An 11,919-nucleotide genomic window follows, 5' to 3' on the forward strand; every position below is an offset into this window, starting at 1 on the left:
GACCATTTTACCCCCAATTCCCCTTGTAGATCAAAAGAAAAGTTCATCCGCGGACTGTCAGCAGCGCGCTGTTTTGTTTGCTAGATCAACATTTGGAAATGTCGAACGTTGAAGGAAATCGCTCAAAAAATGGGAATTAACCGATTTCAAATGTGTTGGTCGCAAATGAAAGGTAAGTGTGGCTAATTTTTGATTCCGATCTGTAAAACTTGTTCTGGCGAGGGTTCTGGGCACTGCTGCAATCGATTTTAACGGCGGGTTGCTTCCGGTTGCATTTCATTTGCGGAGAAGGTTTTTCAATCCACCAGGGGCTTATTCGGAGGCAACAGTTTCGGTAATCCGGAACTTCTGGTAAGTTTAATATTTGCAGTGTTTAGCATGAAAAACAAACTTAGACTATTGAATACAAAATAACGCCTCATTTTTCTGTTTGTATGTTGTTGTGCAGGTTTGGTTTCAAATATTTCGTTTGATATGTTTCAATTGGGTCCTAAAGTGAAGCTTAAATTTGTGATATTATTGTTCACAACGATAGAGCTTATATTTCTGAGTACAATGACACTTTGTACGACCGAGAAAGATTTAAAATCGATTTTAAATCGAAATTTGAAAAAAATCGTGGCCCTTCTTGTCAAAAAGGTCCTACTTCACAGCTCGTTCTACGCGGACCTTAGTGTTGACTTTGGGCTTTAGGACCCTATTGTCCGCCATTACGGGGTTTGTTTTCCGGTACCCCCTGAGATCATGCGTGATCAATGGAGGTCTATATGCAGCAATTCCCCACGAAAACATCATGGAAAAAACAAAAGTGCTCGGATCGGGCTCAAAATTTTTCTGAGGGTTCCCTGGCCGAAATAATTCAACCCGTATTTTTTTTGTTTGGCCATTAGGGTGACCTACGCCGTGTTAGGGTGGTCTGAAAAATGGAAATTTTCGTCGATTTTCGCAAAAATCATTTTTTTCGAAAAATCATAACACCTCGCCATTTTAACCGATTTCAATTGTCTTATACGCAAATGAAAGGTGATAAGTTGGTGATAAGAAAAATAGTAAGTAGTTTCAAAAATCTAGCCTAACATATGAAAAGGGCGTATGAAACTTTAAAATGCCGTTTTGACGGTGTCTGAACCAAAGAGCTTATGTCTGGAAATATTTTTAGCGGATTTCCCGGACATTTTTACGTAACAAACCAAAAAATGGGAGGAGTTCATTAAGGGACCATCCACAAACTACGTGGACCCTTTTTTGGAAAACCCAAACCCCCCTCCCCCTCGTGAACAATTGTCCATACAAAAAAAAACTTTTTTGTATGGAGCATGGACAATCGCCATACCTCCCTCCCCTAAATTGTCCACGTGGTTTATGGATGATCCCTAACAGGATTCCGAGATATGATTTTTTGAAAATAAAATCCGTGTTTTTTGACGCGCCGCGCGCAAAAACCGGAGAATGCTGAAATTGGTTAAAAATCAACTTTTTTCACTAAAACTGCGATAACTTTAAAATTTCAGCGAGGACCTATAGATGTTTGGGGCTCAAAATTGTTTTAATTAAAAGACGCAACTTTTGGTACCCATACATGTCATCGTTGAAATTTTGAAGTTATCGCAGTTTTAGTGAAAAAAGATGATTTTTTGCCAATTTCGTCATTCTTCGGTTTTTGCGCACGGCGCGTCAAAAAACACGGATTTTATTTTCAAAAAATCATATCTTGGAATCCTGTTAATGAACTCCTCCCATTTTTCATTATGTTATGTAAAAATGTCCGGGGAATCCGATAAAAATATTTCCAGACATAGGCTCTTTGGTCCAGACACCGTCAAAACGGCATTTTAAAGTTTCATACGCCATTTTCATATGTTAGGCTAGATTTTTGAAACTTCTTACTATTTTTCTTTGAAAGGCTAACTTATCACCTTTCATTTGCGTATAAGACAATTGAAATCGGTTAAAATGGCGAGGAGTTATGATTTTTCGAAAAAAGTGGTTAGTATAAGTTTGTTTTTCATGCTAAACACTGCAAATATTAAACCTACCAGAAGTTCCGGATTACCGAAACTGTTGCCCCCAATAAGCCCCTGATGGATTGAAAAACCTTCTCCGCAAATCAAATGCAACCGGAAGCAACCCGCCGTTAAAATCGATTGCCGCAGTGCCCAGAACCCTCGCCAGAACAAGTTTTACAGATCGGAATCAAAAATTAGCCACCCTTACCTTTCATTTGCGGCCAAAACATTTGAAATCGGTTAATTTCCATTTTTTGAGCGATTTCCTTCAACGTTCGACATTTCCAAATGTTGATCTAGCAAACAAAACAGCGCGCTGCTGACAGTCCGCGGATGAACTTTTCTTTTGTTCTACAAGGGGAATTGGGGGTAAAATGGTCAAATTGGCAAACATTGTTGTTTTAAAATTTGGCCATTCTAGTGCGTTTGGAAGGTCAAATTTGATGTAACAATGCCTAATTTACTGTAAAAATTAATTACATCGCTTAAAAGTAGCGATATTTACGAAAAAATAATTATTTTCTAATTAAACCGAATAACGAAATAATCATTTAACCCCAATGCACCCCCGAATCTTTTTTCGCGGTGTTCATTCGCTCGCGCCAACTCGCGATCTCCGGGCGATGAACTTTTCGCCCAATTTTGTCGCTGGCACTTTTCAATGAGAAGAGTAATAAGAAAAATCGAATTTGTCAACCAAAAATCATCAATGAATGCATAATGAAATTTGCAATCGATATCGACTTTTCAAGTATTTAAGAGTTTTGTATTAAACATAAGAAATTCCGTAATATTTATTTTAAAAGCTGAGAAACTTTCTTACAATTTTCTACTTTTGACTTTATTGATCAGATGGCTGGTTGCTGAGATATAGCCTCTTAAAAATTGTGAAAAATGAAGTTTCTTCAAATATGTCCTTATATTTCAGAAACTGTTGGTTTGATTCAAATGTTAAATATTGTTCCCTTTTGTGAAATTGTCTGCTCTTTTTAAATTAAAGTAAGTATAATTTTTACCCAACATTCCTCCCTTCAAAATGTTACTCTTGATCAGCGATAGAATAATCATCATCAAAAGAAAATCTTTGGACGTTCATCAAGAGCAAAAAAACCGTAGTGAGCATGACTCTCCTCTCTCGCGCACAAAAGATCGGTAAAAGGAATCTAATAAAACCATCATCTTGATTATTCGGCGGAACATTTTTTTCACTACCACACTTGCAAGTGTAGCGTCACACGCCGAAAAATGATGGGCAATGTATGTGAACAAAGTGAAATCAATGATTTCAAGTGGTGCTGACATGAAAATTCACAAAAAAATCATCAGCAGATTGATTTTCTTGGAGAATTTCGGGAGCTTTTTTCTTCTGCGTGATTCGCCTCCTCTCTCTTTCATGGATGAAGAAAGTTTGCTAGTGAAATTTTTTTTTTGTGATTATTCCATCCCTGCTCTTGATTCTGAAAAATCGTAATTATTTCAATTGAAAACAGTGAAATAGTAGTTTATGCAACAAGTTGCAAAAAGAGCATTTTTTTCAGGACGAGTCGTACATTTATCCAACGAGGTTCACCGAGTTGGATAAATACGAAGAGTACTGAAAAAATCAAGTTTTGCAACGAGTTCCATACAACATTTTTTGCAAATCCGAAAAACACCCATTGAGTGAAATTTTAAGTCAAATTTTCATGTATTTTGTCAATAAATCGTTTAAATCAAAAAATGTTGGAAAGTGTTACATTTCGTAACAAGTGATGAAAAGTTCAATTTTTCGGCACCCATTTCAGTGCTGAAAAGTAGAACTTTTTAGCTTTTATTTTGAAAAGTGTTGCTATTCGATTCTGTTATTTTTGGTACAGAAAAGTAGGCTACACAGCAAAAAATCCGATGGTAAAATCGCATGCAAAAGCATGCACATCACCTTCGTCAAAATAAACACTTAATATTACACACTGCATGTACAATTTTTCTACTCACAAAAAAAAGTTGCAACCGACGGGATTCAAACCCAGCACCAACAGTAAGGGCTGGCGCCTTAGCCCGCTCGGCCATCAGACCGATGAAGAATTGAAAGGATAAACGCATATATGAGCTTGACATTTCGGTCAAGTAGGTTTCCCATACTGATCGGCTACATATTTCAAGGTGTAATATTACATAGAATTTCATAAAATAATGCAACATTTATTTTACACCCAGGCCTTTTACACGCATCTGGATTACTACTTTATTTGCTGTGTATTTCGTCGTTCAAGAATAACAGGAAAAGTAAGTAGTTTCACGACGGAATTGCAAAAATGTCATTTTTAACACTGGAAATCGTATCACAATATCTGAGCCATGGTCATCTGAAATGAGAGAGCAATTCCAGCTCAAATCAGAAATTTTTGTGGTACTTTTGACCCGACCCTCTCCGATTTCAATGAAACTTTTTAGGCATGTTATCCTAGGCCTATATAAGCCATTTTTGTGTATATATAGCCAATTGTACTCGAAAATGATATTTGAGAAGGGCTTAAGTAATTAAATATTTTTGTATTTTGTAATTTGAAAATTACTGTAATTTAAAGCCTTTGCATCGTATCAAAAAGTGGCCAAAGACAAACTTGTAGGAAATTGCACTGAAAAAAATACACGCCACTTCCATGAGATTTTCCATTTTTTAAGTTTAAAAGTTAAATTTGAAGGTGATTTCACGATTTTTTTTCGTTCAAAATTTTTGACGAAATAGCCTAAAATGTAACAAAAAGACTCACGAAAAATGCAGGATGGTATGTCTCTCCTGAAAAATTACAAGAATCATTTACTAAAACTGTTTTTTTGAAAAGTGATCTAAACGTCAAAATTTTCAAAAACCTATAGTGGGAATCGATTTTCCAGACAATTTTACATAATAGTCTCCATATTGGCCACTGTCCTATGTCTAATCCTTGTTAAGATACAGCGGTTTTAAAAATAAAAATGTTGAAATATAGGTTTTTTGATGATTTTTTGCAATTTCTATATTAGAGACTTGATTTATCAGTCTCGAAAATATGTTTACGGAAAGCTCGTCCAATTTACAATAAGTTTGTCTTTGACCACATTTCAATTGGATGTATGGGCTTACAAATATGACCTTTATTACATTTTTCATAACTGAGAAAAGTTTATTTTTTTCAGTGTGGTAAAAACCTGGATAGTAAATAAGCTTACATAAATATTAAAATGAGTCAAATTAAAAATCTGTCAGAGACAAACTTATGGAAAATTGGACGAGCTTTCCGGTAAAAATATTTTCGAGACTGAAAAATCAAGTCTAGCATATAGAAATTGCCGAAAACCATCAAAAAACCTATTTTTTCAACATTTTTATTTTTAAAACCGCTGTATCTTCACAAGGATTGGATATAGGACAATGGCCAATATGGAGACTTTATGTAAAATTGTCTGGTGGATCGATTCCCACTATCGGTTTTTGATAATTTTGACGTTTAGACCACTTTTCAAAAAAAAAAACAGTTTAAATAAATGATTTCAATTTTTTTAAGGAGAGACAAACCATGCTGCATTTTTCGTGAGTCTTTTTGTTACATTTTAGGCTATTTCCTCAAAAATTTTGAACAAAAAAATCGTGACATATTTAAATTACTTACGCCCTTCTCAAATGTCATTTTCGAGTACAATTGGCTCCATATACACAAAAATTGCTTATATAGGCCTAGGATAAAATGCCTAAAAAGTTTCATTGAAACGGAGAGGGTCGGGTTCAAAAGTAACAGAAAAATTCCTGATTTGAGCTGGAATTACTCGAGAGCTAATTAGATGACTCTGAGGTTGCCGGGACCGTGGTCTAGGGGTAGGCGTGGTTGCCTCTCACCTAGTCGGCCTGGGTTTGATCCCAGACGGTCCCGGTGGCATTTTTCGAGATGAGATTTGTCTGATCACCTAATGGTTAGGTCTTTAGCTCAGTCCAGGTGTAGGAGTCGTCTTCTTGGGTCCTGCCTCGATGGAGTCGCCTGTAGGCAGTTGGACTGACAATGCAAAGGTCGTCAGTTTGAATCCCGGGGTGGATGGAAGCTAAGGTGTAAAAAGAGGTTTGCAATTGCCTCAACAATCAAGCCTTCAGACACCTAGTTTCGAGTAGGAATCTCGCAATCGAGAACGCCAAGGCAATGCTGTAGAGCGAATAATTGGATTTTTTTAAAAAAAATTTAAGATTATTTTTTACCGAAATTAAACATTAAAGTGGATAAATTTCACCAACCAGCAGGGCCAGGATACAAAATTTCCCGACTTTTTGGTTTGTTACTATTATTTACGAATAGTTAAAATCTAAAAAGGTCTTTTCTTCTTTTTTAAGGTTTCATTTGTTAATATGTAATAGAGATGATAACAGCTGTTTTGCGCTAGAATTGGTACAATCAACGTTTCAAAAATTGTTTAAGATGCAGAGTCAAACTTCTTTCCATCTTAAGATATAGATTATCGATAAATCACATGCCCATTTTGTATGGTCAGCACGAACACTCTAGTTGCATAATGACTTCTTATGACTAACACCCAAAACTCGGCAACACTTGTCCGAGAGAAAGATGGCCCCGTGCTGAGAGAATAGTGGTACCATTTTCGGACCCAGAGACCATAGCTCGAGATTGCCGAGAGAACTATTCCTTCAAGTTAATTTATTAATAAAAATCATCCGTCAAAGCAAAAAAAGGTGCAGGTGGTTATGTTACACATGACCAGTATGACAAAGAACTTTGCAAGATGATTGTTGAAATTTTCGATAAGAATGTCCGGTCCAAATTTCCCCATGATTCCCTTATAATTACATAAGACAACTCTTTTCTGAATAGTTTTAAGACATAATATAAACGTCCTATCGAACTAAGGGGACGGAAATTGCAAATGGAGCTGCAATAGAAATCAAGGTGAAATCAATCGACTTTCCCTCACCACTCGAAAGTTATCAAGATGCGGAAATGTTTTTGCAAGGCTGTTGCAAGCAATTGGCGGCAGCAATGTAAATTTCAACAGCAAACATTAAAACTGCCCTTTCAAGGGCTCTAATTGAATTTGAAATAGTTATTCTATATTTCCAGAAACAGAATTTCGCCGCGGCACAATAAAAAGGCAATCGCAGTAATCGATTTATTACTTCCTGCGTAAAATAGCGATTTATTTTAACTGCGTAACTTCAGATAATGGTCAGATGCATGTGCAGTATTAAAAACCATAAAGTTTGATACCCATATTGCCCTAACTCTTATGGTTCGGCAAATGTCCCCTCATCGGAACATCCGCGGGGCCTCCGGCCACTCCGGATTGTAGCCAATACTTCCGAAATTTCAAATTTCATGTCCAGTATCAAAAACCATGAAGTTTGATACCCATATTGCCTCAACTCTTATGGTTCGGGAAATGTCCCCCCACCGGAACATCCCCGGGGCCTCCGGATTGTGGTCACTACTGCTGAAATGTCAAATTTTATGTCCAGTATCAAAAACCATAAAGTTTGATACCCATATTGCCCTAACTCTTATGGTTCGGCAAATGTCCCCTCATCGGAACTTCCGCGGGGCCTCCGGCCACTCCGGATTGTGGACAATACTTCCGAAATTTCAAATTTCATGTCCAGTATCAAAAACCATAAAGTTTGATACCCATATTGCCCCAACTCTTTTGGTTCGGGAAATGTCCCCCTTCGGAACATCCGCGGGGCCTCCGGCCACTCCGGATTGCGGTCACGACTGCCGAAATGTTAAATTTCATGTCCAGTATCAAAAACCATAAACTTTATCGCAACCACAACCAACTTGACCCAAAGGGAACTGGTTCTCGATCAACACGGGGACCCCTTCTTGATGCCGTTAACCGGAGCCTTCCGGGATCAGCAGCTTGACCACATCGGTCGCTAACGTTCTTCCTTGATGGCCTGCAGCGACAATCCGTCCCGTTCCTGCGACGGCCCGAGCCATTTCGGCGACCTCTCCACGTCGTTGACCGGGGGGAAATTTCTGCTGTCCCTTCTGATTCTGCAACTGCCACTCGATGTTGACTCCTCGGCTGTCAGAAAATTATGAGCTTGAGTGGAGATGATTTTAGATACATCAATCTCACGTCTCTCGGAGAGGATGATCGGGAAAGGTTTGTTCAACCAATCAGCGTGAAGGAAAAGGAGGGGAAGTCTGCGAAGAGGGGAAATCGCCACGTAACGATTTCGCTCCGCAAAAATTGGGTTCCGATCTTTTTATTCATTCTCTTTACACATACTACACACCACCTGTGCTCTGCAGTGCGTTGCAAGTGTATTTGTAGCAAGAAAGCGCCATCGACTGTGGATTTGCTCGTGTGTGTGTGTGTGTGTGTAGTAAACCACACTAAAATTGTGTTCGCGGAACCACACTAATATCGAAAATCGATTTTCCCCAAGATCGATCGGATGAGCAAACTCGTGAAGGGTAGTTGCACGGCAGAAACCAGGCGCACACAAATGAAGCTCCCCAGCCCGCGTTTGTGTGTATGCGTTGATAATTTGGTGCTCTTTCAAGCCCCAAACTTGCCACTCGATTTCCCTTCCGCACACACAAACACTCACTACCGTACCCAACCAGATTTTTAAAGAATACTCTTTCGTGTGAATTGGCCCTGAAAAGGGCCATTTTAACGTCCTATGACGATGATAAAACCATGCGATGATAACACTCCAAGTTGCCGGCAATTTTCCCTCCCGCGCCTGCTCTGCCTCTCTTTCCAATTTTTCAATTCTCTCCTTCCTCTCGGCGGCTCTGCTGTGCTGCTGCTGCTTCTCGATCCTCCTCGTGCAAAGCTTCGGACTCGTTTGAGCTTCAACCGGCGGCACGGCGCTCTTTTATAACCTCGCTTGGCTGTGACGGCTCGACGCTTTCGAAGCAGTGGCAGAGAGCAAAATTTGCTAAGTGCTAGATACTTGAATCTGATTAATGTGTTCGGGAAAGGTTGCGCTCAACCAATCAGCGACCGGGATTTTCCCGGTCTGAATTTTTATTTTTCATCTTAACTTTTGAGTACTTTAACAAAGTTTTATCAACTTTGTGAGGTAGTCTACTTGCAATTTAAGACTTCCCTTTCGTTTGGTGGATAAAGCATGCAGATTGCTTGAATTGGGTGGAAGATATAAGCGTTTAAACGATTACACAAATCGTTACACTTTCGCTTCGCGAAATTTTGGATTGACACCCGTAGACAGTGCCCTTAGGACAAAGTTCTTTGTCAAAAAAAAAAAAAAACAAACTAAAATTGTTACACATTTGGGTATCGACCTTTGACTAACTAATTCAATGACTTAACCGTTTCGGCCACCACAGCATGATGTCTCAATTGTGGTAAGAATTCAATGTATGACAATTATTACAGATTCAATGTTTCATTTAACGTTAATTATTGTGTTAGTTGGTAGCATTATTCTTTCGATTTTTGCACTAAGAGCTCATCAGAGGACGATTCTCTCAACACTGAATTGTGGGTTTATATTGCTCAAAATTTACAAAATTAGCTTTTTATTGCTTCAAAGATACAAAAATACGTTTAAAAAGATTTAAATTATATGGCAACACTGCCCCCGAAACCAAACTACAAATGGTCAGCACGTGCCCTCCCACGGCATAGATTTTCCAACTTTTGCTGCATTCCTGTGCAGCAGCATCCGCAGCAAAAAAAAAAAAGATTGAAAGCAACTAAACTATAGGGTCGTGTGACACGTGATCCTTGCACCGCAGTCCACTGAACTTTAGGTCTGTGGTAGGTTTTAGGTATCTTTTTTTTTGTTGGTGCCTAGAATGAAAGATATACTAAAATTAGGACGCCTTAACGCTGTGATTTTCGAGGGACGTGGCAGCGTGACTTGTCGCGTGTTTGCTTTTGGGATTTTAGGTTATGTTATCAGCTGTGGCAGTGACGGAAATAAGTGCATTGAAGACTGATTAATCCATGGTTTTTAGAGCATGATTACGAGCAAATCTGGAGTTTTTTTTGAAAAGGACCAATAAACCAAATTTCCAGTTTTTGCTTTTTGGGTGTTTTTAGAACCGCCTTGAGTCAGGGGTATTGAAAAACACCCAAAAAGCAAAAACTGAAAATTTGGTTTATTGGTCCTTTTCAAAAAAAACTCCAGAAATAATGTTGGCAGAGCGTCAACCAAACGTAAAGCAAACATAGCCTTCATAACTTTCTCAGCTTTCACTGCAAATTCACCTTTTCTCAATTGTTAAAACGGACATAAAACGGCCACTCAGCTCTTCCTGTTCCATCCAATCAACTCTATACTGGGTAGGATAAGAGTCCTGAATGGAGAAGTCGATCTAAGTTAGGGCATTTTTGGAATATCATGGACTGGATTTCGTTTCCTTTCCTGCAGATCCTCAGCCCAAACGATGAATTGCTCGAGTCAACAATGGGTACAGCTGCTGATGCGATTGCAGTTTATAACAATCAGGACCGTTTCTTGCCCCTCCCCTCAGGACTGACTGTGCTCCTTGCTGACCGGTTCCGGCTCGGAGAAAGAGCATTATTCGATTACCTTCTGCAGCCAATCTCCGACGACGAGACGTTTGCTCTTCCTCCTCCAGTTGATACTGATATTGCACTTTTACGGGAAATTGCCAAGTGATTCGAACTTTGGGAGAGTTCCATTTCCGGGCTGACCTCCTTAAAATAAAAAAAAATGGGAGGTCGGAATGGCAAACAAAATTTACGATTTTGTTTGAGCAGACTGGGTAAATGTGACTGCTTCGAATTGTTTGAACTTTTAAAGATACAAAAAAAAATCGTTCCAACTGAATAAATACTTACACTAATCCACTCAAATTGTCGCTCGAATTAGTCCGGAATTGCAGGGTAAAACCATCAGCGCCGCGGCACACTTCTCGCTCATTAGCATGTTGGCTCGAGTTCCGGAAGGTTTTCCTCTGGAAAACAGATCTGCACTTAATTGCCCTTCTGTCCGCCGGTTTTTGTGGCGCCACGTGGACAATTTTCCACACAATTTAACTCATTATCACCCCCTTTTGGCTCCAGGGTTTCCACGGGCTGTGGAAAGGGTTGGTGGTCCAAAGTTTAGCTTTTGATGCGGTATTGATTTGAAATTAAATATTTCTTAGCCTAAAAGAAGATTTTTTGAAACATTTCAGAAAAGTTTGATATAAATTGAATTTAAATTTTTTAATGAGTTTAGTCAAATTTTAAAAAATATTGTTCAAACAAAGAGTTCACAACCCTACATTTGGGTATTCACACAAAAAAAAATCTTTTAGCTGGGTGCAACTGTTTGTTCTTAATTACTACTAAAGTGCCCACGGAAAGAGAGCGGGCCTTTTTTTAAGGCAGCTTCATGCTGCAGCCAAGTGCAGGTCGGGCCTGCAGCCAAAAGATGGCACCACGACCCCCCTAAGTCAGCAGTCATTAAGAACTGCAACGACGACAAATAGACTACAGCAGCAGCATCTTGGACTGTGTCTTCAGGTGGACCGCGGTAATTGTTCTGGGTTTAATTGCTCTGGTCATTATCTGCTAATCTGATTTTAAGCTTGAAAGAGGTTGATATATTTTTGCAAGATTGTAATAATAAGGCTTATCACAATCCAAATAAAACATTTAAAAATCCCAAAGGGTGTTCTCCGAGTCGTCCAAATCCACTTTTTCCGACATAAACTTTCACTCGAATCTTTCCATCTTAAAATCCCATGTTCAATCCGGACGACACATTTGGGAATTTCCCCGTAACCAACTCTGCCACCCCCAATCCTGTCCCAGCGTGTAACTTGAATGCGCCGTGTCCCGACCCCTCAAGCGATGTTCCGTACGTGGACCTTCTTTTCCAGTAGTGACAACAACGGCAAACAAAAAAAGAACATCGCAGCTTGAACAACACACAACAAGACAGCTCTCTAGCTCGGAA

At 39.1% G+C, this 11,919-nt stretch overlaps 1 protein-coding gene across 1 annotated transcript in view; it reads left to right on the top strand.

Annotated features, from left to right (window-relative positions):
* LOC119771152 (carbonic anhydrase-related protein 10) overlaps positions 1 to 11,919 on the top strand; it is a 145,636-nt gene that overhangs the window by 65,757 nt on the left and 67,960 nt on the right. The gene's annotated exons all lie outside the window — the stretch shown is intronic.

This window comes from Culex quinquefasciatus, chromosome 1 (genome assembly GCF_015732765.1).
Source record: "Culex quinquefasciatus strain JHB chromosome 1, VPISU_Cqui_1.0_pri_paternal, whole genome shotgun sequence".
NCBI lineage: Eukaryota > Metazoa > Arthropoda > Insecta > Diptera > Culicidae > Culex > Culex quinquefasciatus.